Below are 26,375 nucleotides of genomic sequence, written 5' to 3' on the forward strand. Positions count from 1 at the left end.
TATTGCTGCTCAGTTGACTTCTCTCAACTTTGTTGGAAGTACTGTACCTCACTTCTCATTTATACCGGAGATGCGGCTTGGCATCCAAATGGACAAGGATTAGGAAAAAGCTATCTTTGCAATTCCGCGTATTTAATTACGTGGTCTGCTCAGAAGCCACAGTCATCGATATAGATCTTTAGTTTGAGTGCCAACAGTAAACTTGAAGATATATATAGACAACCGTCCCCTCCCAATGTCTCCATTCTGATGACATCATCAGCTGGCCAACCACTGCTCAAGTGGCAATCAAGAGCTTTTCTTTTTCATAAAAATTATACCCCTGGTCTTTGCTGATTTTGTGCCATCAAAATCATTTAGAAAATGATTGGATATATATATAACTCACCCCAATCTCAAGAGCCCTGATGGATCAGGTCAAAGACCCATCTAGCTCAGCATCCTGTTCTCACAGTAGCCAATAGATACCTATGGAAAGGCCCACAAGCAGGACGCCAATGCAACAGCAGTCTCCCCACTTGTGATTCCCAGCAGCTGGTTTTCCAAGGCACCCGGACTTCAACAGCAAAGGTAGAAGAACATTGTCAGCTTGGTGGTAGCCATGCATAATCTTATCCTCCATGAATTTTTAAAGCCATCCATGTTGGTGGCCATCATTACACCTCATGGCAGGGAATTCCATAGTTTAATTATACATTGTGTGAAGAAAGACACCACTTAGATTTTCACCAGTTCCCCAATCTTCCTGCATCCCCCCCCCAAAAAAAGTGTTTTTTTTTGCTCCAGGGGAACCTTCACAACAGCATAGGGCATGGTGAAGGGTGCTGTGGTTTATGGTTTTTTTTGGCAAAAATCACCCCTTCAAGAGCCTTCCATTAACAGAACCATATCATTGGGGGTTGGGAGAGAGACTGTCATGTGTGGCAAGCTCTTTTTATTTTCCCAGTTACCCCACAACTGAAGCTTGCTGCTAATCTGATGTGTACGCAAGATGACATAAGATATGGGTAGGCTTCTCGTGGTGTTTCCTACACTGAAGTGGTAGCCCTCATGTAGGAATTCTGTCTTGTGTGAAACATCCCTCAAGTTGGAAAGTCAAAGGGATGATAATTGGTTCTTAAGTACTTGTCTCCTTGTAGCATTTGCTTCCTGGCAGCAGCCATAGCCAGAGTCACAATTTGGATTTCAAATTTAGCAAGTGATACATCATCCATGAGATGCAAAATACACAGAACCACAATTGCAAAAATACCCTTTAAATGTTTTAGAAGGAACATCGCAAACATGTTGCCAGATGAATTAACGTTTCTATAAAAAGACAGAAAGGGTTCTATAATATTCTATATCACTAGCACATGCTGTTATAATTACTATATCTAGCAGTAAGCTCCAGGGAAAGGTAAAATCTATACAATAAATTATAGTGAAGTATTCACAATAGACCTCCCCTTTCATACTTTAAAGAATATGACATTATATTTTGACCATTTTAGAGATAATAAAGCATTAGTTCACAGCTCTGCTCAGTACTTATTCTGCAAAGTCTTCAACAGCCCCATCATATGGTTCATGGTAAGAGGGATGCCATGTCACCTTTGCTTACACCAACTAACCTAAGCAATACTCTAGACTGTGCAAGCACCAATACAGTGGTACCTCTAGTTACGAACATAATTATTTCCGGAGGTCTGTTCTTAACATGAAACTGTTCTTAACTAGAGGCGTGCTTTCACTAATGGGGCCTCTTGCTGCAGCTGTGCCTCCAGCACACAATTTCCGTTCTCATCCTGGGGCAGAGTTCTCAACTTGAGGTAACTCTTCCAGGTTAGCGGAGTTTGTAACCTGAAGTGTTTGTAACCTGAGGCGTCTAACTCGAGGTACCACTGTAGTTCAAATGCAGCAACAGGCTATAACTAAACACTGTGATATATGAACTCAATCTGAATGCATTTTCACAATCCAGTTGTCCGTCCATTCATCAAAACTGAGTGAAAGACTTCAGGGGAAAACCCTGACTATACCTTTTAGGAAATAGCCCCTGTACACAGGGGATTCTCTCACACCAAACTTCTGTTTCAACACCATGTACATCCTGACCTACTTGACAAATGTCTTGTTTAATAGTGAAGAAGCATCCTAGGTTCTCTTCTGCTCCATGTGCCTTTAATAATTAACAATTAATAGACCACTCGGAGAAACCAACTTCAAAGGTAACTTTGCAAGTGAAAAAAGTCGGACTGCAAGGCCAATCTTACCATTAGGTTGAGTGATGGCATCCCATCAACTGTCTTAGAAATAAGATTCAACTGCCCATCTGGTCAGCTTCAGCATATGGAAAGGGAGATGAGGCATCAGTTCATCATTAGCTTCAGATGGGCCAGCCTTGTTCCAGGTTGCCGATTGGCTCAGAGAACTAAGAACATAAGAAGAGCCTTCTCAATCAGGCCAATGGGCCATCTAGTAGAACATCCTGTTCCCACAGCAGCCAACCAGACACCTGTGGGAAACCTGCAAGCAGGATCTGAGGGCAAGAGCATTCTCCTCTTCTGTGGTTCCCAGCAACTGGTATTCAGATGCATTCTTTCTCCACAGACTGAAGTAGGCATGTATCCTGTTTTACAGCAGACACTCTACTCTGAAGGACCTGTCTGTTTCAGGGATGGGGGACCTATGAGCTTCCAGATTAGCCATGCTAGCTGAGGCTGATGAGAGCTGGAGTCCAACAACATCAGGAGGACCACATCCCTACTCTACCTTAAGGACTGCCTGATGCAAGTCCTCTTTAAAATACAGTGGTGCCCTGCAAGACGAATGCCTCGCAAGACGAAAAACTCGCTAGACGAAAGGGTTTTGCGTTTTTTGAGCTGCTTCGCAAGACGAATTTCCCTATGGGCTTGCTTCGCAAGACAAAAACGTCTTGCAAGTTTGTTTCCTTTTTCTTAACACTGTTAATACAGTTGCGACTTGACTTCGAGGAGCAACTCATAGAACGCAGTGTGGTAGCCTTTTTTGAGGTTTTTGAAGACTTTGGTATTTTTGAAGCTTTTCCAAAACTTTCCCGACACCGTGCTTCGCAAGACAAAAAATTCGCTAGACGAAAAAACTCGTGAAACGAATTAATTTCGTCTTGCGAGGCACCACTGTAAAGAACCATGAGAAGAGAGAGCAGGGTCCTTGAAGATTTTCATCAGCAATTAACATCTGGACAGCAAAAGGAGTAGACCAGGGGTCAGCAAACTACGGGCCGGGGGCCAGATGCAGCCCACTGGGCTTGTAAATCCGGCCTGCAGACCCTGGCGCCTGCTCGCTCAGTCCCCATGCTAAACCGGCGCGGCGTGGAGGCCTCACCACACAGGGACTGACATCGACGCTGCCATGGCTTCGGATTGGCTGCAGGAAGCCAATCTGAAGCTGTGGACGTCTCTGGGCAACCCCCCTTCCTTCCCACTGAGGCGGGCACGTATGGCCAAGAGCCGAGTGAGAGGAAGTGGTGGTAGTGGGGAGGCTGCCTCTGCCGCCCAGGCCAGCGGCCTGGGCTCTGCACCCAGTGGACCCATGGCCAAGGCAGAGGACACTGCTGCCACTGCTGAAGATGAGGCAGCGTTGGCAGGCATGAGTGGCGGTGGGGGGGGGTCCTTTCAGGAGAGGGTGGGTCTGGCCCCCCACAAGGTCTGAGGGACAGTGGACCGGCCTCCTTCTGAAAACATTTGCTGACCCCTGGAGTAGACACATACCATAGGTCACCTAGTCACACTTTTCTCCACTACTGGGAGTTATATTTCGATTTAAATTATTGTAATTCTTTCTAAATGTTCATTTATACATATAAATCAGCATAAGCAAATGTTGTGCAAATCTGTGTGATATTTTGACCATTTTTTTTTGGTGATACATCTGTAACGACACTAATGTAGACCCAAAGTAGAAAAATATTTCCTTCTTAAATTGTCTGTATGCTGACATCTTTGTCTCTCTAGATTTACCCCAGAAAAATACTATTTTGGGTGAAATACTTCAAAGTGGAGTAATAATATTCAATAATATCCACATGTCTAGACTAGGGCTAGAGGAGAGCTTTGATGCACCACTATCAAATTCACACTTTCCAAAACTGTGCGCCAACCAACACACAGCTATCCATCGAAATTCACACTTATGTGAATTTTGTGATACAGTCCTCCAACCAAACAGTGTTTGCAAAAATGTACTTAGTAGGGGAAATTGTGCATAAGATATTAGTGAAAATAATATACAAAAAGCATTATATTGAAGATAATTGCTTCCAAAAACGTGTGCATTAGTCAAAACTAGATATTGAAAGAGTGTGTTATGCTAATGAATTTTTATAGGCATTAAAAAGAAAACCACAAATTTCTGCAAAAAAAAAAAGAACCAAATTTGAGATTGGAAAAATGAGAAACTGAGAGAACCAAAACTGACAGATCCTTCCAACTCTTCTCTTTGAGGCTCTCTCAAACTCATTTGCAGAAGACACTCCTTGCTTGGGGTGTTTGATCTAAAGCCAGTCTGGTCTACAACAGGCCTGCTCTAGGAACTTCTCTATCATCCTCAAGCCTGCCTAAATTGAGACCTGCCAAGCTGAAGGCATGTTTTGCCATATTTTGTGGCACACCAGCAGTTTACTATAGTGCTTGTTTTTTATGCTTGCCTGGTACTGCAAAATTGGCATATAGGGAGAATGAGTTGTCAGGAATCTGGAAGGGCACAATAGGTGCTTTCAGCTTGGTAACACAAGCTGTGCAGGCCTTATCCACTTATACTTAGTGCTGAGGCTTTATTTTAGTTATTTAGTGCCACCAGTGGGCTTGGCACTTTGCAGAGTTACTTAGCTAAAAGAAAGAGCTTAAAACTAAAATTAGAACAGTGGCAGGGCAGAAGGAGGACACTTTGTAATGCTACCTTGCCAGAGTAGCACAGGTAAAGAAAATGTCCCCTTTGTTCACAGATGTGATCAAACCTTTGTTTGGGAGAAGAATGTGGGTCACATTTTATTTTCACTTTTAAAGGCTTTTCTGCCTTCCCTCGGTGACTTGAAAAAGTCACACCTGCTCAAACGCTCCAGCTCTTGAAGCAAGAGGGACTCTGCCAAATTCGGAATGTGTCTCTACATGAAACGCACTTCACAGGTTTGCACAGATGCAGTGGCCGGGGTCCAAAGAGCTACTTTAGGGATACCTAAGGGAATAGGAAGATCTAGCAGGATTGCTGCCTTTCCCTCCCTGTTTAAACACTGCTTTTGAAATTACATCCCATTTCAAGAGAGGGTGGGTATGCTTTGTACCATGCAGAGTCGCTGCTGGAAACACCCCGTCCAAGATGTTACCATTGAGGCGTGCAGAACTTGTCGGGCACCCCCTTGGATCCCAGCCAGCAGCTCTCTGTGTGCACAGCCCAGCACTACTTTCCATCGCAATACTCAGAGAAAAGGTGTGGTCGCAATCGGAGGATACAGTCAGCATACATGAAAGGGAAGTAATGCTAGCAATGTCAACTAGTTGATAATACCAGTGCCCTAAGGCAGTGTTTCCCAACCACTGTTCCGCGGCACACTAGTGTGCCGTGAGATGTTGCCTGGTGTGCCGTGGGAAAAATTGAAAAATTCGAAAGATTAAAAAAAAATCGAAAGATTAAAAAAAAACAACCCACTAGGCGGGCGCCGGACTGTGTCCACCCTATTTTCCATCCGTCCTGGGTGGGGATCAGATCGGATGGGATCGGATGAGAGCGGACAGGCGGTCCGCTCTCATCCGATTCCCCATAGAGAGCAGCGGGGCTCTGACATCTCCCTCTCCGCACACAGTGCAGAGACAGAGCTGTCATCCGCCAGCTCAGCAGGGATCAGCGGATCAATCCCCGCTGAGCAGAGAACGGTCCGCAACCTTCGATTCCAGCCAGAATATCAGCTTTGTGTTCAGCCAAACAGGCCCAGGTTGCGCACTGAATAAAGTATTTTATAATTTTTCATATTTCTGTTTACTTACTATTTCATAATAAAGTAATTATAAAATACTTTCTTTGTGTTTATTTGATTCCTATTCAAGAGAATTACTTTATATATAGTCAATATAGGCACAGAGTTAAATTTTTTAACATTTTCTAATGGTGGTGTGCCTCGTGATTTTTTTCATGAAACAAGTGTGCCTTTGCCCAAAAAAGGTTGAAAAACACTGCCCTAAGGGATGCTCTTGGAATCAGTTTACTTAACTGTGGTGACTGGGGGAACACCCTTAACACTGTAATTGTTAAGGGAAGTTGCCTTGAGCAATAGAAAAGATGCTGTAAGAACTAACCAGTCATTCCCCAGCAACTGTACCAACAAGTAGAAAGAGGAAAGAAACTGACAGCTTTGTAAAGTTTTAAAGTACGTTTTAGGCTGCAATCCTAACCCCCATCTACTCGGGAAGACATCCTACTGAATCCAATAGGACTAACTTGTTGGGTCTGTAAACTGCCCTGTGATCCTCAGATGAAATAACAACTTCTGAGAAGACATGGTTAGGTTAAGATTTGCAGCCTTAGTGTCCAAGTTGCAACCAAAGAGGTATCAGTTCCTTAGCATTCTGTGTCTTCTCTCCTTCTGTTAGGGAACTGACAGACATTTGAAGGGCAGCTATCGATTGCAATTCAGGTTGCGTGTCGAGACCCCGCAGCCACCCCCTCTTTGGAAATAACTCACACAAGGACACGAAATATTAGGTTTATGTTATTGGGCAAATTTTGGCCACAACTTGAAGTGAGCCAAAGAGGAAGTCCTCTGGCTCGCTCCTCTGTTTAAACGGCCCTGGCCACGCCCCCCAGGCCAGCGGGTTGGCTGGCCGGGCTCTGACATGGCCGGGATCCCCCAGGCAACGGGGGACAAGGTCCCCTGCCCCCGGTGGGGAGTGGATGGTCACGCGGTCCACCGCAACTCCTCCCCACTGGGAAGTGGAGCAGATTTGTAGCACAAGGTGTCAAAAGACAGACATCTAAGTGGCTGCACACACAGCCCAATTCTGCGCCACACATTTGGAACAAGCCATGCGTTCCAAGGAAGCCATTAAATATGGCTTGGAGATGAACTGGAATTTTCGGCAAGCGGCGCTGAATCGCTTGCTATGCTTCTCAGATTCCTAATGAGGGAGTTGGGATTCCTCCATGGAGGAGTGAACCGTTGCCAGGGGAGTCACAAGGCCTCCCACTCACCTGCTGTGGGGCAAAACAGCAAAACAGCAAGCAGAGGAGGACGGCATGCAAATTAACTGCTGTCGCACAGCAGCAGAAGACTTTGCTCCAGAATACTGTCTCAAATTCAGCAAAACAAAGATGGGGACCTTCAGGCCAGGGGTCAAATGTGGTCCTCAGGAACTGCTCTGTCAGTCCCTTGGGACTCTCCCCAGCCATACCCTTCCGGAGTGCTTTTGCCAGGCTGGAATATAGATCCTTGAACTATGGCAATGCTTTGATGGAAAGAGGTGTGGTGGTGGTGGTGTAGACACTCCTGACTTCTGCATGGCTGGAATGTGGCCTACTGTAGAAAGGTAAGAGTCAAAATCATTACTTTGCCCACTATTGCATCTGGTGTGTGCCCACCACTGGTATATGACCCACAGAAGGTTGTCCATGAGGCAACGTGGCTCTTGGACTGGAAAATATCCCCCATGCCTGCATTAGAGCAATGCACAGAGTGCTAAATGTCTGCTAGATTCTGCTAAATTTCCAGAAGTGGCTTTTACAAGATGTGGAAGATTGCATAAGGCACAAAAATGATCAGGTAAGGAAACATCAGGAAAACGACATAGTCCATGCAACAGAGTCCATGCAGAGTAACAGACAAAAAAGTCTGATCCATTTTCTTTCTGCTTGACAGCCCTTTAGATATTTGAAGATCACTGTCCACACACAGCCCATTCGCTCTTATCTTATCATCTCCAGGCTAAACATCCTCAGTTCTTTCATCCGTTCATCCTTGGACTTCATTTTCAAACCTCTCACCATTCTGGTCCCCTTTCTCCAGACCAGCTGCAGTTTGTCAGAGCGGCACCCAGAACCAGAGACAGGACTCCACAGGCAGTCTGGCCAGCACAGAATAGAACAGAACTTTAAATTTCCTGAGATCTGGATACTATGCATTATGAATACAGTCTTGCAATAGCTTTTTTTTTTTTTTTAGCAGCTTCATCGTACTGCGGGCTCATTTTCCCTTTGTGATCAAGGAAGTGATCTTCCAGATTACCTTTTTCCTGAGGAGTCATTCGTCTTGCTTTGCTTGCACAACGCTTACACAGAAATTAGGGCTCATTCACACTTACCTTTTGCCCTGCACTTTCTAGGTACAGATCTTTATTTTTCCAGTCTGAGCACTTTTATTTTTTTGCCCTGCCTCTTTCCCCAGGAAAACCTACTCTTTAATGCTGAATTGGAACAAATGGCAATTTGGGTTTTCTGCAGAATTGTTTTCAGCAAGAAAAAGCAGGTTTTCATGGGGAAAGTGCCAGCCCCCCCCCCCCCAAGGCACTCAAACACAGAGCTTTAAAACATGGACCTGTGCCTAGAAGCATGACACAAAAGGAAGGCTGGATGAGCTCTCAGAAAGATGGCTGGTCTTTAATGAGCATTTGTTTGCAGGGAGGTTGTACAGCAGAGCACATTTGCCCTGATTCGCTTGCGTGGGGGTGGTTATATGTTTCCCCATTAATCAATTTATTCATTCAAAGTGCTTATGAACCACTCAGTTACCAAAGTTTCTAAGCGGTACAAGTTTATTTTTAGCACCTACACTTTTTAGTGCATTTCCCTGTCCCTTGCTAAGCACAAAAGTCTAGGTTTTTATTTGTATGTTTGCTTTAAAGGGAATTTGTTGCATCAGAGCATTTAAAAACATCTTAACTATGCAAACCTAAATTTCTGTATGTGACTGACTCCCCGCCAGGTTGTCCATTTGAAAACAGAGGTAGGTGGTCCCAGCAATGAGTGCATCCACACCTGCCCAATGACATTGTGGGTGGGCATATAGCAAGATCGCAGTCACACATCCTTCTTCATTCACTTGGGTCATGTGTGGGGAGAAAGAGGCACAGATAACCTAATAAAGGGGGAGGGTTTTCAAACATGTATCGAGTAACCACACTCACCCTTATGGATGGCAGGATCTGGAACCAATCGAAATGGAAAGCAGCACATTGAGGATGAGCATGCATGATTCTGGATTGAGAAAATCTACATTTTTGTGTTACAAATGGGTTTCTGTGTATGCAGCCACTGCATTAAAAAGAGAGAGTACATACTGGTTGGCATGCATATATATTGAGCCACATGGATAGGCCAAATCAGGAAGAGAAAAACCTATAAAAAATGAACCACTGTGCAGACAGAATTTCCAGGAATAGGATTCTCTAATGCATCCCCTTGTGATTTTAATTGGTCCATTTTCTCTCTTTTTCTCATATAGTTTCATTGGTTGCTGAATCCATAGCTGCCTGATGAACTGCTATCACTGGAGCGATCAAGACCGGCTAACTGCCTTAGCAATTCAGTCCCGGAGTCTCGCAGCAATATCTCTGAGGCCCAATAAGAGGAAACATCCTGCACTCCTACTGCACCACTACCCCTTCAGCACTTTTGCTTTGAGGCTGGTGTGCACGAAAGCGCTGAATAGTTCACTCTTAAGCATTTCAACACTGTGCTGCCACACATTCCTTTCACTGTTGTACAACGGTTCCTTTTCCTCTCAGGTCATAGCTACATGATAAGGGATATCTGAAAGCAAGTGCGAGGGTAAAATCATCTGTCAAAATGGATTTAAAATAGTCTGGCTCATATTAAAGGCAGCCTTGAAGCGAAACCTGCAGTCAAAATGTCTCCAAAGTCTGCACAAATTGCATGTTTCCTGCTTGTATTACAGGGATGAGGAAACTGGGGTCCTCAGATGCCACTGGACTCCAACTCCCAGCATTCCTGGCCTACCTGGCCAATGGTCAGTGGTTATGGGAGCAGTAGTCCAGCAACATCTGGATGGCCAAAAGTTCCCTTTTCCTGTTGTATTCCATCATGAATGGAAAAGTTCTGACTAAACATTTGGAAAAACTTTCTGACAGTAAGAGCTGTTCAGCAGTGGAACAGACTCCCACGAGAGGTGGTGGACTCTCCTTCCTTGGCGGTTTTTAAACAGAGGTTGGATGGCTGTTTGTCATGGATACCGTACTTTAGCTGAGATTCCTGAGTTGCAGGGGGTTGGACTATATGACCCTTTGGTCCCTTCCAACTCTATGATTCTATGATTGAGTCTGCTTTATGCACGTACAGTGGTACCTTGGTTTAAGAACAGCTTAGTTTATGAACAACTTGGATTAAGAACGCTGCAAACCCGGAAGTAGGTGTTTCGGTTTGTGAACTTTGCCTTGGAAGCAGAACACGTTCTGCTTCCTGTTGAATGTGTTCCATTTATAAATTCCCAAATGCTATGGGCAAGCGTGCCTTGGTTTAAGAACGTTTTAGTTTAAGAACAGACTTCTGGAACGGATTAAGTTCGTAAACCAAGATACCACTGTAATACTAAACCATTGTTTATGGTAAGCCCATGGTTGCTCAGAACGCGGGTGTTAGCTCATTGTTCTCTCTGTGTGCATCTCTCTCTCTCTCTCTCTCTCTCTCTCTCTCTCTCTCTCTCTCTTCACACACATAAGGAGCTGCCATCCCTGCTCACTCGGATTTCCAACTTTACATACCCACCAACGCCTCTGTTAACCCCCCCTTTCCCCCACAACTGGCCACCCTCTCCATTTTGTTGAACTGCAATTCCCATAATTCCTTACCATTACCCAGACTGGCTGGGGCTAACGAGACTTGTAGCCTAGCAACACTAGAGGGTACCACAATGGCTACCCAATGTTTAATATTACACCCGTGCTTGAGGGGGCTGGACAAAGGTCTTGATAAAGGTTCTATGGAAACCAGCACAAAATGATTGCCACAGGCAGCAAAAAAAAAGGGGGGGGAGAGCTTACAGTACTCTGTGCTGTTGCTCACCATCACACACAAAAGCACATATTACACCCAAAAGCAGCTTGTATGTTGAAAAATGCAACTGGGATATAAAGCATCTACGTGTCTGTGGAGATGCCTTCCATCTGCTTTCTTTCTCACATACAGTGGTGCCTCGCAAGACAAAAATAATTCGTTCCGCGAGTCTTTTCGTCTTGCGATGTTTTTCGTCTTGCGAAGCATGGTCCATCGCAACTGCGCCTCTTCAAGCGGCTTTTAAAAAAAAGCGCAAGATGTTTTCATCTTGCAAAGCAAGCCCATAGGGAAATTCGTCTAGCGAAGCAACGCAAAACCGAAAAACCCTTTCGTCTAGTGAGTTTTTCGTCTTGCGAGGCATTCGTCTTGCAGGGCACCACTGTATTTACCACCTTTTACACATGTTATTGGGTGAAGGAGTGTGAGATGAAGTCCAGCAAAATGCCTTGTACTTTAAGGCAAGGAGGGTGAGTCTCAAAATGTCCTTTGAGACCACTTTTTTTTTGGGGGGGGGTCTAGTACTATGACGCAGACAGCTCATGTCTAAATCCAACCCAGGAACTTTGTTTTAACAAATTGAAGAAGACATATAACAACCATTCAGTTCAACTTCAAGACCTCTAGCATGAACTGAGAACCATATGGAGGGGTGGGTGAGACCTTGACATCCTTTTTCATGTCGTCTAATAATACATTCTTCCGCAATTAACTCCTATTGAAACCAGTCCCCTTTCAAATTAAAACAGCCCTCCTAAAGTATCATAGAATCATGTCAAATTTGAAATGTTTATGTAGCAACAAGCCTCTGAATAAACTGAGTCTTGGAAATAATCTTCTAAAATATGAACCACCTCATTAATACAATTATAAGTAAACTCTTGTCACCAGAAATTCACTGCAAGGGAAGGAAGACTCACGAATTGTTTCCATATGGGATTATTTAAGACTTGGTTGTGTGGAAGTGGGATAGGTAATAACACCAGGCCCAAAAGTATTTGATTATCATAATTTTGTTCAATGAATCTAGGCATTATTTCATCTTATTGGGAAGATAGTCTGCTACTTTTCTTATGGACCAGCCCTATGTTTTGATTGGGCTGAGCACAGTGGCATGCAGTCATTGGACTAGGCGGACTACGCTAGTCCCCTAAATGTTCCCCTGGCACCACCTTCCCAATGCCCAGTAAGCTTCTGCCCGGCTTAGGGAGGGAGGTGCTATGCTCACACGCATGACATCCGTTCCTCATCGCTTTTGCAAGCTGGCACTTATAGCCCTAACTGTTCCCCTGCAAAAAAATGTCACTGCACACCAGTGGCTGAACAGTGCATGTGCTTATCGCCATAATATTTAAGGACTGGCTAAAGTTGGAATGGCAGGACTTAGCTAAAAGGAATTAGCCTCAGTTTCTCAGAGTCACTGCTGCTACATTTTTTCAGAAGCAAGCAACAAAGGCTTGAGCACAAACACATGTTCAATATGTGTGGTCTGCAGCTGTGTTTGCGATCCCCTGGAACTGGGCAAGCTCCTCTTTTGTGTACAAAATTGCAAAGCAGAAAAGCAAAATGACCAGCTCTATGTCCAATAGCTTCATGGGAATGTGCTCCTACAACATATTTGGGTTCCCTGTTATTCATGTTCTCTGCATATAGAGATCCATCTTCTCTTATTCCCACGTTAGCATTCTGCAGCGTCAAGTTTGTGGAGAGCAACAGCTATGATGTCACCAAGCACATCCCATTTCTCATGCAGTTCCCCAGACCATCTTTGTACTGCAAGAGACCACACCCCCATTTTGGTTCAGTGCTGTATCACCGGGTGCTGCGTTATATTTTAAAATTACTGGAATTCTTCCAAAATCAGTTGCCACCTGCAACTGCAACCAGGGGGTCTCTCTGGTCCGTCTTCACTCTCCAAGAGTTTTGGTAAGAATTTCCCAATTTATATATAAGCTAAGCATCATTTCATGCTTTCATCTAAACATGAGATAAGAAGTTCCAGGCTTTTACACAATCAGTTTCCTTGCAGGGAAAAAGTCTTGATGCTTATCTGGCCTGCATAGCTCAGTCGGTTAGAGTGTGGCGCTGGTAACACCAAGGTTGCAGGTTCAATCCCCATATGAGACAGCTGCATATTCCTGCGTTGCAGGGGGTTGGACTAGATGATCCTTGGGATCATTTCCAACTCAACGGTTCTATGATTCCACCTGCATGACATGACTATTACCATTTTACAGTGTCAAAACCCTATTTTGGGAGCAAGCAAGGAAAGTCAGCCTTACTGGATATGTGTTTATGTCGCATTTCCTTTGTTTGTTCCTCTCTGCTGCACACACTTTCCCCCCTGACAATGACTTCCTAGAAAGTGTTTCCACCCAGCTTCTAAATTCTAGGCAGAGCACACCACAGCATCTACTGTCTCCAGTCAAGCCACTCAATACAACTGCATCTATTCAGGCTCATCAGACAGAGACTCATAACTTAAGAATTTACATTAGTCATTCCTCAAACTACAATAGCCACCTAATGTACTATGAGTCTGTGGTGGTACGGATGATGACAGATGAACAAGTCTGGCCCGATAGCCAAGAATAATTACTGAAGGATAGACATAGAAGAGAAAATGACAGAAAATTACATGTCACTTATAATTTCCAGCTAAAACCACTCAAATGTATCATCTTGAGCCCAGAGCAGCAGGCCTGTACTTGCTAACAGACAGCCCTCCAACCTAAAACAGCTACTCACTAGCAGGAACAGGCCACATAACAGAGATACAAACACATAGAGCAGTCCTGTGGCCGACCCAAAGGCCAGCTGTGTCCCCATGGCTACTCTAGGAACAATAGTACTGACCTAATATCATTTTTACTGAAATACATTCAAGGGCCAGGCCATCTGTGAGGCAATGTGAGGTGGCAGGATCCGCAGAGGCAGCAGATCTGGCCTGCAATAAATTCATTGCTTGCTGCCGCCACAACTGCCACAGTGACAGTGATATTTGTGGTGTGCTCACTGGAGGCTGGATCTGCTAGCTTCTCAGCAGCCCTCCCTCAAATGTTGATGACCAGGAGGCACTGCTAGTCTCCTCCCACCCTTGTTCCCATAGGAGCCAACTCCTAGGGGCCAAGGTCCTTTGCCCCCCCCCCAATAAAATATTTGAGGAGTCTGGCTCCGCAAAGTTGATGGGCACCACCGTTCAAATGGGGGAGGGGTGTGTCGTGTCATGTCTTGGGATCAATTATGCAGGGCAGGGCTTACCTGGGCTCCCCAATATGCTATTCAAGTTGGCACCCCTGTTGTTCCTGCTGTAACTCTTCACTCCTTCTTCCCTTGCAGGGCTAGGGGGCGGGTGTCTGCCATTTTGTAGTTCACCTCAGGTTCCAACATGTCTTGGGCCAGCCCTGAATGCACTCTACATCAGCTCAAATTGCTGATACTGGTATACAAAGACCTATACAGCATGGGATAAGGATACAAAAAATAACAATAATAGTCTCAGCCCTTCAATCCTAACAAATTGCTAAAATCTGCAGGACAGGGCCTGCTGCAGATACAATCTTACCAGCTCAGGAAGACTGCTTTGCAATAATATGGGATTTGGGCTTTTAGCATGGTGGCACCTATCATTTGGAACTCCTTCCCATGACATTTATTTATTTACTTATAAAAATATATACCTCCAGGTATAGGATGGTATATAAATTCAGTAAATAATAATAATAATATACAGACTGCCCCCACTGTCAAATCTCTGCTGAAACAGTATTCCACAGAATGGAACCAAAAACAGTGTAAAAACACCATAAAACTATTGTTCTTGTCAAAAAAAGGTCTGGACGACATGTTTCCTGAATGCCCAATTTTCCTTGGGCACCCATGGTGCACCCACGAAGAAGGCCCTGTTTTGGATCTCTGTCCTTCCTGCTATTCCTGTCGATGGTGCCAGGAGAAGAGGCACCTGCCCACCCCCCTTCACTGCCCTGTTAGTTGGCTGCTCCTAATAACAAATTAATAATCCATAGAATTGGGGCTTCATTCCCTTGCCCATCTTCCAATGGGATATATATCCCCTCCTCTGCCTGCAATGCCCTTCTACATATGTAGAACAAACAGGCCAATCTCTATGCAAAAGAATAAACGGAGACAAACCTGACATCAAAAGTGGCAATATTTCAACCTCCCTGAATACGCTGAAGTGAGCTTCGAATGGCCATCCTAAAGTAAAGGAACTTCAAAGGGAGACTGCAATGCGAAACCACTGGCTTGTAATACATCATCAGGAGGTTCAATGCTATCACTTGTGGACTGAGCCGAGACAAAGGATTTTTAGCACATTATATGTCTGAAACTCTACTTTGTACTTCCAGCCAAGTCAAGCAGTGAAGCAAGGCACCCACCCAAATATTCCTTGATTTGGTAGTTTTTAACCTATAACAAAGATGTATTTATGATTATACATTTTCTATACCATATACTTCTCTGTATTTGTTAAAAGTTGTGTGATGTGAAGGGAATTAAGGTTGTGGGCACATTTGACACAAAAGACTGCCAAGATCACTTAGTTGCATGCTTTTATGAAAACAGTTTTAAGCCTTGATCAGCTATGGGAACCTGAAGTCTTGCTTTGGACAGGCAGGAAGGGCTCAGGGCTCAAAGAAGTTATTTTCACAGCTTGGGTTTATTTGGAAACGTCTTAGTAGTTCCAATACTGGTAGAAATTGTTCAGAAGTACATGGCAGGCTTGTTTTTATTATATATTAAATTTGTATACAGGAAGAAGAAATATTTCAAGAAATGTGGTTTAGTGAATATGGTTTATGAAATGCATGCCTCTTGAGACAAAAGGAACTACTTGTAAAGGAAACAGACACCTCTGATAAATCCAGAGTGGAAATACATAACATACTGGGAAATATGAAAATAAGGTCAGCATACTTGATGGAACTAAAATCAATACAATTAATATTTTATGTTGGGGAAATCAAAAGAAATTGTAGTGAATCAGTTGGGGATTTTAAAGATGAAGTCTAATTAAGGAATTATTCATGGAACTGGTTATTAAGACCTTTATTCCCTTTAGCTTTCATTACAAGCACTGAGGTAAAGCTACTATGCACTGACTACAGGAATTTCTTCATTTTATATTCCTTACCTTTTTTTGACATGTGCTGTCCAACTTTTTATTTATGGGTCAAAACCATAGAGCTTCAATTTAAAGCTTTGGGAAATGAAAATGCCTTGCCACCCTGTAATCTCAGAAATAACGATGTTGGTGCCTTGTGGATATTCCACAGGTAGGAGCCACCACCAAAAGGACCCTTTCTGCCATTGCAAACTGTCTAACATCTGAAGGTGGGAGCACTCAAGTGAAAGCCTCTGAGGATGACCTTAAGGACTGGCAGGTTTATAGTGTGCAGAAAGTGGCCCTTCAAGTAGCCTGGTCCCAAGATACTGAGAACTTTAAATGGCCAAACCAGCACCATGGATTGTGGATGGAAACATACGGGAAGCCAGCGAAGACATTTAAAAACAAGTGAAGTATGTTCAGGCTCATGTGTTAATTAGTAAGATTGCTGCCATATTCTGAAAGTCTTTCAAACAGTCTTCAAGGGCAGTCCCACTACACATGCATTGCAACAATCTAATCTGACCTCACAAGAGCATGGATAACTGTTGCAAGCTCCTTTTTGTCTATGAAGGGACTCTGGCTGGTGTACCAGTCTAAACTGCAGAAAGGCTCTTCATGCCACAGAACCAACTTGAGCACCCAATGGAAAAACCCAGGTCAAACATCACTCTGTGACTATGAACCTGCTGTTTAAAGGGGGTGGCAGCCATCCAGAGTTGTCCAGACCTCTAAGAGATATTGAGGCATCAATGCCCCTCCTGGTTCAAATGAAAAGGACAAATAGAGCTGTGTGTCATCATTATATTGAGGGTACCTCATGCTACATCATCTTTAGCAGAGATTCTTGCATTGCAGGGGGTTGGATTAGATGAACCTTGGGTCCCTTCCAACTCACTCAGCAGCTTCAAGTTGATGATAAACAAGGCCTATGCAACACCACAACACAAGTGCCACTGCCATGACAACAAATTCAGCACAGTTTGAAATACAACAATTTATTATCACATTGTGGACCTATAACCGCCTGAGTTTTAAGCAAAGCTTGTAATTTCTCACCTTGGTCCTATAGCTTTCTCTGTTACCTCATTTCCCATTTACCCTGGTTGTTGTGGTTACAGGCAGGAAGGCTTCACCAGCACCCAGAACCTTATGCTTAATGCATAGCTTCTGGTAGGTGAGATTATAATATTCAGGATTACAGTGGTACCTTGGGTTACATACGCTTCAGGTTACATACGCTTCAGGTTACAGACTCTGCTAACCGAGAAATATTACCTGGGGTTAAGAACTTTGCTTCAGGATGAGAACAGAAATCATGCAGCGGCGGTGCAGCGACAGCAGGAGGCCCCATTAGCTAAAGTGGTGCTTCAGGTTAAGAACAGTTTCAGGTTAAGAACCGACTTCCAGAATGAATTAAGTACCTGAGGTACCAAGAGGCTTCAGGTTCAATGGAACCCCAGTCCTCACTCTGGCTCCCTGGAAGGAACAGAAAGCAGAAGATTCATTTAATATTTGTCGATGAATTTTAAGTATCAACTTATTAAGTTTACCTTTCACCTAAGAAGTCCAATGACATTTGCAACTGGGATTGAAATAAAGAGAACTTTTAAAAAAACAACCCAATAAAATATTAGCTTGGAGAATTTGACTGATGTTTCATCTTTTGCATGTGTAACTGGGAATAAATCTGACAGGAAACAGCAGGATTGGCCTGGGGAACTCAGTCAGCCCACCCCCAAATTTCTTTCAACTCTAATTCAGTGACCTTTTTAAGTAAGGCTAGTGTTGGATTTTCCCACCTTTCACACTTGAAGCTGATCTCTGAAGAATGGTTTCAGTAAGGACTCTCTTACACGGAACAAAGCTGTAACCTAAAGGACTTTTGTATGCTGAAAACATATGGGGCAGAAGGAGGCCTGTGTCATGCTTTTACAGTATCGTCACTGTTATCAAGAGTACCTTGGGAACAGTGCTTTCTTCACAGCCAAGAGAGAGATAAGTGGCTCTGGCTTGAATTGAACTGAATAATGTCAGTGTAGCATGCATCATCCTTGACAGCTTTCGAGGCCTCGTCCATGAACAGAAATCTGAGCCTGAATCTTCTTCATTACACAGATTTCACAGGCATGCAGTCCCACAGAAAGTAAACAGAATAACATCAGCATAAGTGGAGGGAGAATCAGACCCTAAAAATAATACTTTATGGTTCCTCAGCAGCACCAAACTCTTAAACTGAAACAAATACTTGACAGCGGCATTGGCAGCAACCTAAGCGGCCCCCCGTCTGACAAGCTCACGGGTAGTAAAAATACTGCTTAGGGTCACACTCTGTACTTTCCTGCACAGATTTAATGAATGGAATGCATGATGTGCTTGCTAAGCTCGGCTGGATAAACATGGAAAAAATCTAGTGGAGCTGTGTCACAGACCACAATGGTTACATAGACTGTGTAACTGGAAGAAGAGATTCCTTTGCTATGTATCACTTACTTTTTATATATCTCTGTTGACGAATATTTCACAGCCATCAATTCTTTGCTGATGTTCACTAGATATATATTAGATGAGATTGGCACATACTTTCGTGGTGTGATAATTGGTTGCAAAAGCTATTTTTTAAAACCATGTTTGGAAAACTCTGTGGTGTTTTTGACTTTCGTTGCAGCTAAAAGCTATTGTTCGTTAACCATTTTCAGTCTTGGAGCTGTACAATAAGTATCCCGTGGGTCCCCAGGCAGAAGGAAATACAGCCTTTGTGGCTTATTCTTGACATGGAGGATGTGCTAGGTAATTGAACACACACACACACACACACACACACACACACACACATTATCAACTCCTGGTTTCTAATGAACTTCTTCCATTCTGCTCTTTGATTGTCTTCTCCTTTTTGTCCTTTGACATATTGAGAAGTCTCTTCGTGATGGCCAGATTGCAGAAAGCCTAAAGGGACAAACTCAATGCAAAGGCATGAATTTACAGATTTGTTTAAATGTATGATGCTACCACCACCACTTTGAACCAGCGTCAGTCGACTGGAAAACTGGATGTGGAATAACCAATAATGTGAACATTTGAGACAACCATTGTTCCTGCATAGAGCATCCATAGGCAGATAACAGCTTCCTGGGGGCGGAGGGTGTTACAGGGCAGGGAAACCAAAAAGGTCATGTGCAGCAGGTGAAGACCTCCTCACCCCTTCTCTGCTGGGAACAACACAATGTAAATGCAACATGAAATGCAACAAGAGCAAATGAACTCACTGTGTTTCAAACCGCTCTTGTGAACATACCCTGAACTAAAACATAGGTGAAGCATTGGCCATTGGTCTTGCATAGGCCCTACTTCTTGTAGTAGTGTGCCTCAGCGTGCTGTAACACATTGCCTTTTAGGATATAGGAATGCTTTACATCCCAGTACCTATTCACCTTCCCTCTCCAGCTGTGGAAGCAGAGACAGGAGGAAGGAACAGGGGCAGCTTTAACTTGGCGCAACCTAACTAGGCTCAAGAAAGAGGGCAACCAATGGGAAAGGATGGCAATGGCAATGAGGGGCACCCATTAAGGGCATCTTACCAAAAGGTCATAGAAGCATGGAATTGTAGAGTTGAAAGGAACCCCTGGAATACATTTTATATCTTTGTTTCATTATGCTTTATGGATGTTTATTTTTAGAAAGTTTTATGTATAATTTTGTACAAAATCCAGAATCCAGAATGTAAATTTAGTAAGTAAATATAAATTGCATTCTAATGCTGGTTTGTTTGTTTTTGGGTGTTTTTATAGTAAAGGGCTTGATGTAATGGGATTTCCTAGAATGGGCTAAGTTGTTGTCTCATCCAGATCCCAAAAGCTTTGTACTTTCCATGAATGTGCTGTTTATTCACCCGGTTTCATCTCTCCCCTCCCCATTTTTCATTCCTACAGATTCATCGTTCTTTCTGCCATCCTCACATTCCTGATTCCACAGGGAGTTTTGCCATTCGTCTTAATAGCAGCAACTCTGGGTCCCTTTGTAATCGTAGGGCAGGCTAAGACATGCTGAAAAAGCAGTTCCAGCCCAGGAAGGGGGCATGGTTTACTGGTAACATTAATATCCTTAAGGAGCCGTAATATTGCAATTGGATTCTGGCAAATTATGGAGCAACATGATGAGATGTGCAGAATCCACAGTATTACCCTTCCCACAGCCTTCCACTGGCCCTAATAACAGCTTTGTTGCTAAACCTATATAATTTGATTTTTAACAGCATACTAAAAAAACAAGAGCTCAGCATTCTACAGGGTAATTTTACGTAGTTTGTGGGACAAATAGATTCTGGCTCTACTGTGTGATAATAATTAGTACAAACGGATTTTGGTACGGAGAAGCTAAAAGACCTATAGCTATGTAGTTTTCGGCAAAGGAGACCAAAAGGAAGGAAGGGAAGAAACCCAACTACAGTGACTGTTAAGGCACCCACTCTGTTGCTGGGTGCTGCTGCCCACCAGGGCATGTGAAGAAATTCACATGGATTGTCCATGTAGGAGCCGGGGGATTCACCAGGGAGTTTTCTGGGTGCTGTGTTGTGTGGCCTTTCCTTCCTCTCCCTTCCGTCTGTTCTGCTCATAAAATGCTGACAGCTAAGACAACCACAAGAGGACTCAAACCTCTGCCTGTAGGGAGGTCTGTGGACTGGCAGTGGTGGGTCTACGGCTGACTATGTCACTATGCCAGATGGCCTGGGGGTGCTGTGACAACATATTGTGTGCCGTGATGCAGGGATGGACTAAGGGGCATGTCTACCTCATCATCATGACAAGCTCTCCATACCCTTCAACATTTCTCTGATGAAAATAAGGAGCTCCTAAAAAAAAGCGGGACATTCCAGTTTCAAATCAGATGGCTTCTATAAATCTGGGAGTGTCCCTGAAAAATAGGGACACCTGGAGGGTCTGGCTCACTCCATTGGTGGGGACAGTCCTTGCCTGGTGAGCTGTGGAGCTGCTTTTCCAGTGACTGTGGGCATATCTGTCATTTCCCCACTGTCTTTACTGCTGTTTCTCACAGAGACTGCACACCACATCTTATTCTCATCATATCTTTGTCATGGGCTCCTGGAGATATCCTTTCTATCACACATTAATGATGATTTGTAATGAAGATGCTACTGGGGCAGTCATACTGCCTCATCAGTGCATATCCCACAATTGCCTGGAATCCTTTAAGTTTTAATATCACAAATGTTCTGGTTTGTTTTGTTCAACTTTTGTTGAGCTACAGCCCCTCCGGGCAGCAATGATGTGGTAGCATTGGCGTACACTGCAGAACAAGCCAAAGCAAAATAAATCTATCACTAATGCACTATTGTTGCATCAAAAGCATGTTGCAAAGTACACCCACACAGCCAAACAGCAGTCTGGAGCTGCCCATTATCATTTATTGTGTTTCTCCATATTACATGACACAATTTATGAAGGTAAAAGCAGTTTTAGGAGTTTCCTCCTTCCCCTTCTAGCCTGAACACAGATTAGATAGGGTGGCTGTTCTGCCAGTTTAGTGCTGACTGACATCTCTTCTGCCCTAGCGTAATATAAATACAGGATTGCTCTGCTATTGTCCTAAATTTTCAGACTGAGAAAGCACAATAAGGCTGCAATCCTATGCACTCTTTTCCGGGAGTAAACTGTGTTGCGTTCAGTGCAATATACTGTTATTAATATACTGTTATTATAATATCAATATACTGTTAGTACATCTGTTCTCTTCTCTTAACATAATTAAACGTAAATGGTGGTTTTCAAAGAGCATACTATAAAGTTTTGTTTTAGAAAGAAAAAGAAAGAATCACAGCTTAGCTTAGCTGATTGAAACTGGAAGGTCAAGTTTACTTGAGCTTTTGTTTTCTCAGTGCATTGCATTCCCATTGCACAATAAAAGACATTGTGCTCTCCGCCTCCCAGGAGCTGCCTTGCTAAGCCTTTTCTCTTCCAACATGCTTCACACAGATGAGCTTAATTGGATTCAAGTTCTCCTGTGATAATCACTGCTAGAGTATTTGGGCTGTAAACATTGCAGATGAACGAATATGTAAACCCAAATAAACTCTTCCTAAGGATTTGAAAACAAGAAGATAAGTCATGGAAAGATTTATGTTCCCTGCATGCAATTTAAAGTTTTCTGGCTTTATATAATCTGTTTTTAAGAATATGTTAACCCTTTAAGAGTGAAAAGTAGTAAGATACCACTATGCTAACACTATTATGAGCAGCACATTGAGGCCTTTCTTATTCTACCTTTAGGGGAGGGAAGAGGAGTCACTGACATAATGTCAGAAGACCTGGGCCACGTCAGAAAAGTTTATAGTAACATATTTCAGAGGCAGTAGTGCCCCTCTTGAAAAAGTGGAACAGTAAAATTGTAGGAGGAAAGTTGCTGCATGGTGCAGATTACCGGTACTCAAGGAAAGAGTTAGCCAAGTACAGGTGATTTGTTGCCATTGTAGCTAATGGCCAGAGATGTTGTTTGGAAGCAGTAATGTCAGTATATACTTAGGCATTAGCTTACAAATAAAAATTTCCCTTTTTGCTGAGCCAAAAATGATTCATTAACTCCCCATAAAAACTGATGAAGCACATAAGCTGGGGTGTGGGGGTAGTTCCAAAGAACAGTACTTGAACACCCCAAAAAAGTGAACTAATGTGAATTGTGAGAAATTCTGCAACATATCATAGAAGGGGAGCCACTGACAAAAAAAAGGAATCTCTCTTGTCTTCACCCTCCCAAACTCTCCCAGGGGGCATCTGGAGAATGGCTTCACGCAATGATTGCAAGGTTCAGGCATTTTTCAAGTGGTTTTCCATTAGATATTGCAGTCCTGAACTTTATAGCCCTTTAAAGGTTAAAATCAGCTGAACTGGGCTCAGAAATGTTCAGATAGCCAGTACAGGTCTGCTAGAACCAGAGTTAAATGCTGAGATTGCTTGATTCATGTCAGCAGTCTTGCAGCTGTATTCTGCAACAGATGCAATTTCTGAGTCATCTCCACAGACAGCTCCATGCATTGCAGCAATCTAATATTAAAGTTACTGCAGCATAGATCACTGAATCCAGGTTATTCCTGCCCTAATGAGGAGGCACTGGCCTACTGGCGGAAGGCATTCCTGCCTTCAGCTATGATAGTGGACCTAGGGGGAGTGTGATCCCCATCTAGAACGGGCTGTACACCACTCATCTAGCCAGATGAAACAAAGAACATCTCAGTCTGTTTTGGATTGAACCTCAGTGCATTGGCCCACATCCAGTCTGTTACCGCGACCAGCATCAGTTCAGCACTTCCACTGCCTCACTTGCAAAAGATGAAAAGGAGAAATAGAGCAGTGAGTCACCAGGATGCTGATGACAGCGCACTCCACAGGACTTTGGCCAGTGGTTTCATATAGAAGTTAAACAGCATGGGAGACAAGACCGACCCCTGCAGGACCCAGTCATACAAACTCCCAGAAAAGACATTAGAAGGGTGGAGTGGCCCTTATTCTTGTGCCCCGCGCCCCAGATTTGAGCAGAGTCTGTATTTATACAATACCTAGATTTCTGAGATGCTCTGCTATTAATACATTTATAATTAACTATTTTTTAAAAATAACAGTAATAAATCTAATTGCTTTTCTACTGCTTTCTCTTATTTCAGTGCTTCTTTTCATATTGCCCAATGGGAACATTTTGCTCACATGGCCACCTCCAAGCATTTTAATGTGCTGCCTAAGCCACGTCTTCTATGTGAAGCCTACAAATGCATGGATACACTGAAGACTACCAAATGCATTTTAATGAGCTGGCTTTGCCAGTGCTTGAAGCCTTAGGCACAGCTGAGCTGCACTAAATCCCAGTGAAGTCAATGGGAATTAAGCAGCCTAACTGCAGGATTGCCACTTTGCTCTCTAAAGGAAGCTGTTCTGGAGCAGAGAGCATTTTGTCTGGATGTCAACAAAGCAGGATCAAAGCCACACTGAATGGCGAATTTCCCTTGGGAAAGACACTCAGACTAATCCACCTCACAAGGTTGTTGTGGAGGATTTATAATAAAAGGATTATATAAATTGGGTTTTTTTAACAGGAGCTCCATTGGGGTTTTTAGCAAAGGACAAAGAGATTTCAATGGCATGGGGAGAAATCTGTAGCAAGATTTAAAGACTCAGGCTTGGATGTGTTCAAGATTAAGTTGCAAAAGGCAGTGCATTTTAAGTGCATTTGTTGTGGTTACTTTTTATATCTCATATAACCATAACAAGGTCAACCACATAGGACAATCACACCATCTTCTTTCAGCAAAGGCCTCTGGAATGCAAGTTGGTTATGTAATGCAATTTAATTGTTTATAACAATTGCTAAAATGTGTAGCACTAATGGGCAGGCCACAACTTTGGGTGCTCCAATTTTTAAATAAAAAAAATCAGTCTGAAATATGCACTGTGTATGCGTGTGTGTGTACCCTGCCCTTCCTAATGTTCTTAAGGGCCACACATTTTTCTTTTAATTTCTTTTATGCATTTAGCATTCTATTAGCCCTGGAATGCAAATGGAAATTAAACATTTTATTAAATTAACGCTGCTAAGTTAAAGAGTGTTTTTCGATTGTAAAACCCCGTTCATAGAAACCTACCCAAAGCTGAACAGTTTTACCCAACCTTTTCACATTGCAGATTCAGTAAGAAAATCCCTGTGATTTTTGTGCAGCATTTTTAATTGGTTCCATAGGTTGCCTGTCACCACTGACAGTGTGCAGAAGGTTCACCATACAGAAGGCTCCCTGCTCTACCCTTCCCCTTGCTTTTGATCATTTCCCTTGTCTTTCACATCTTAGTCCTTGAAGGTATGTATTCAGTAACCAGCAGAACCTGCTTCCCAGATGGTAAAAATCAGACATCCCACTTGGGTTATTGTATTTTTCTTTTTCGCTTCTCTCAATCCCCTTTGCGCCGTTAGGACTTTGCTGTTGCTAAGCTTAGTGCGATCTTGGCTCTGTTCCAGTGTAGGTAATTATATCCTGGCTGGTCTAAAAATTCCTCCTGTTGTTTCATCTGGAGAAGCAGATCTTCAGTTTCTGTCCTCAGTGGTCTCTGGGTGTCCATAAATGATAGGATACTCCTCCCTCCCCCGGGTCCCAAAGGAGGATATACATTTCAATGCTGGATGAATGAAGGCTTTTTGAAGGAAAGAGACTGAAAAGCACAGCAGTTTGCAAAGAGAAACAACACAGACACTTTTTTGTAAGAATCCTTAGAATGTATGGCAAGTGGTGAAAAGCAGGGAATAAAGAATGAGGAATTGAACTTCAGTGGGAAATACAGTGGGTCAGTATCTCCTTAGCAAGGGAACCTTGAGTAACTTAGACCTAACTTCTATCTACCTATAGAAAGATACTGAAAGATGCCTTCCCTAAGCATGTACAGGGTACCATTCCCTTATCAATGAGCAGCTGCAGTCAACTTCCAGGCTTTTGAGCAAGCACCCTATAGAAAACTCCTGCCAACCTAGCAGTTTGAAAGCACGTCAAAGTGCAAGTAGATAAATAGGTACCACTCTGGCGGGAAGGTAAACAGTGTTTCTGTGCGCTGCTCTGGCTTAAAAGCTTCTTTCCATAGGTTTGTTACATTAAAAAAAAAGTTTTTTCAAAAACTTCCGCTTAAGGTCCACCCTGGAGGTTGAAAGCTGATAATTCCAGATTAATATTACGATTGCCAGCATAACATTAATTTTTATTTTTGCAGCCTGCCCTTCTAACTTTGACTCCTTGCCCCTTTATTCCTTCCCCACTCATCATGTTACTATGTGCAAGCCTTGGCTTTGCATAAACTTTCACCAGCGCCAAAAAACTCTAAAATCAAAATGACTTGAACTTAAAGACAGGGCACTTAGGGTCACTTTTTACAGAACTTGCATCCTTCCATCCTTAAACACCCCCGAATATTAATATACCAATCTTATACAATGGTACCTCAGGTTAAGAACTTAATTCGTTCTGGAGGTCCATTCTTAACCTGAAACTGTTATTAACCTGAGGTACTACTTTAGCTAATGGGGCCTCCTGCTGCTGCTGCCGCGGCACAATTTCTATTCTTATCCTGAAGCAAAGTTCTTAACCTGAGGTACTATTTCTGGGTTAGCGGAGTCTGTAACCTGAAGCGTCTGTAACCTGAGGTACCACTGTATAAAGAATTTAGGGTTGCTACCTACCCATAATCCTCAA

General features: G+C 43.3%; 1 protein-coding gene across 4 annotated transcripts in view; it reads right to left on the reverse strand.

The window, feature by feature from the left end:
• Window positions 1-26,375, reverse strand: part of ENAH (ENAH actin regulator) — a 143,518-nt gene that overhangs the window by 90,206 nt on the left and 26,937 nt on the right. The gene's annotated exons all lie outside the window — the stretch shown is intronic.

The sequence above is a fragment of the Podarcis vaucheri genome (assembly GCF_965113315.1).
Source record: "Podarcis vaucheri genome assembly, chromosome: 3".
In the NCBI taxonomy this organism is placed as follows: Eukaryota; Metazoa; Chordata; class Lepidosauria; order Squamata; family Lacertidae; genus Podarcis; species Podarcis vaucheri.